Consider the following 2656-nt stretch of genomic DNA (forward strand, 5'->3'; position numbering starts at 1 on the left):
CATTTTGGTAGATTTCCTGCTTCCATGTATTGCTGCCATATTTTCTTCCTTGAAGCTTCTCCAATGTTTTCTATTTATGTTGTGCATGGTATCTGCCACCTCTGGTTATTGTATACTCAGCCCACTCCAATGATTTACCATTGCCCATAGCTGCACAGACCAGGAACATTCATGGAATAGGTGCACTGCATTCTCTATACTGCCTTCATCACATAATCCATATGCTGTGTTGTCACATTGTATTCTCATATCTCGCAATATTTCTTTTGCCATAAGCCTTGCCTGCATAGCAAGCCACACTATGAACCTGTGTTTTGGGAGCATTACTCTGCTCCAAATCAGTCCAGCTATTTGTAACTTAGGAGCATCTCCTATTATGTTCAAGTATCCTTTGGATATAGAGTAGTGCCCATTGACTGTCAGATAATACTTTCCATTATGGTACCAGCTTGTCATACCCATTTTTAGCTTGTTGAGTCATCTCCAGTACCAGCTACTATCCACCGGTGCCCGATGCTCCCAGAACTCCATACCATTGTTCATATATATACCATGCACCCACTTCACCCATAGGTTGATTCACACCAATTTTCCCACTGCTGCTATATTCCAATTCCTACATCCTTTAACATTCAATCCCCCTTGTGTTTTTGGTTTACAGATTTTCTCCCGGGAAACTAAAGATACCTTCTTCTGTTCTGCAGTACTTCCCCAAAGGAACTCTCTACATNTGTGTCTCCTATGAATGAACTATCAATTTAGGAAGTGCGTCTCCTATGAATGAATTCTCAATTTAGGAAGTGCGTCTCCTATGGGTGAAACTTCAATGATTCAAACTAGGAAGTGCGTTTCCTATGAATGAACTCTCAATTTAGGAAGTGCGTCTCCTATGGGTGAAACTTTAATGACTCAAACTAGGAGTGCGTCTCCTATGAATGAACTCTCAATTTAGGANCTATGGGTAAAACTTCAATGAACCAGACTAGGAAGTGCATCTCCTAGGGCCGAACTTAAATGACTCAAACTAGGAAGTGCGTCTCCTAGGGGTAGAAGTTTCATGACTCAAACTAGGAAGTGCGTCTCCTACGAATGAACTTCTCAATTTAGGAAATGCATCTCCTAAAAGAATAACTTGAAAGACCTTGATTAGGAAGTGCGTCTCCTATAGGCAAAACTTCAATGAACCAGACTAGGAAGTGCGTCTCCTAGGGCCGAACTTAAATGACTCAAACTAGGAAGTGCGTCTCATATGAATGAACTCTCAATTTAGGAAGTGCGTCTCCTATGAATGAACTTAAATGAACCAGACTAGGAAGTGCGTCTCCTAGGGAAAAATCTCAATTTAGGAAGTGCATCTCCTAAGCAAAATATAATTTGGAAAACTTAGACTAGGAAGTGCGTCTCCTAGGGGTAAAACCATCAGTGACTCAAACTCATATGATCCAAACTAGGAAGTGCGTCTCCTAAGGGTAAAATCTCAATTTAGGAAGTGTGTTTCCTACAACAAAATATAACTTGAAAACCCGACTAGGAAGTGTTTCTCCTAGGGGTGATGTGTGATCTTCTCAATAGCCTTTGTGTAAGCAGAATTGGGGCATTACACCTGAAAATTTCAAGCTTCCCAGCTTTGATATGAACATAGCTTCCGTCCCTATTTCAGACAAAGAAAATTTGTGAGTTTAAACATGGTGGTTGGTTTGTGGCCTTGACTTTGCGGCGATTGCTCCTTCATTTGCCATGATAACTTTGATTTCACCTTGAAAGACGTTGCTTGCTTATTGACTAACCAATTTCTTTGCCACCCTTATCACAGAAAATACCTCTTCTCCGTTCAAACCCAATGTCCACTATCTGTTGCATTGCTCATAAACCAACATTTACCAAACCTTTGTGTTTCACATGAATCTCAAAGCACGTCAAATGCCACCCACTCGGTGCATATGTTGTTCCTTCTTGACTTAAACCACTGGCGTTGGCCTTGAGGTCTATTGCTTCTTCACTTGCCATGATAATTTTGATTTCCGCTTGGAAGACCTTGCTTGTCATTTGGTTAACCACTTTCTCTGTCAACCTCATCACAGATAATAGCTTTGATCCGTTCACCCAACATCCTCTATCTGTTGCATTGTTCATGAATTGATATATACCAAACCTTTGTATTTCGCATGAATCCCCAAGGCATGTTGATTGTTACCAACTCAGTGCCGCATTATTCTTTCCTGTCTTATGCCACTTTGATGTGCTAGCCAGATCCCGTTTTGTGCAATTGGAAAGCTGGTGGCAATTTTGAAGTCATTTCTCACTTGTTCTGACCAAACAGACTCGGGAAGAGGAAGTAAACAAGACAAAAGGAACAGAGTAAAGGACAATGGAAAGAGATGATTCCTAACAAGAAAACTACAAAGTAGAAACCTATCAGATATGGATACCAATTCTAATGACAATGACATGCACCTGTGGCCTATTCCGTCAAGCAAGCCTAATGTTCAACTCTTGTTATATCCCCCAAACCATGAAACTGGGCTTCAATGCTCCGATCATCTAATCTGATTCACGAACCTTATTCGGCTTGTAGTGCCCGAAGGGTTTTCACCATCAAGCCTCTCTCTTTTTGTTCTTTCTCTCAACTCACCATCGCCTTATGGTGCCTGTGAAG

Source organism: Nicotiana attenuata, chromosome 8 (assembly GCF_001879085.1).
Source record: "Nicotiana attenuata strain UT chromosome 8, NIATTr2, whole genome shotgun sequence".
NCBI classification, from domain to species: Eukaryota; Viridiplantae; Streptophyta; class Magnoliopsida; order Solanales; family Solanaceae; genus Nicotiana; species Nicotiana attenuata.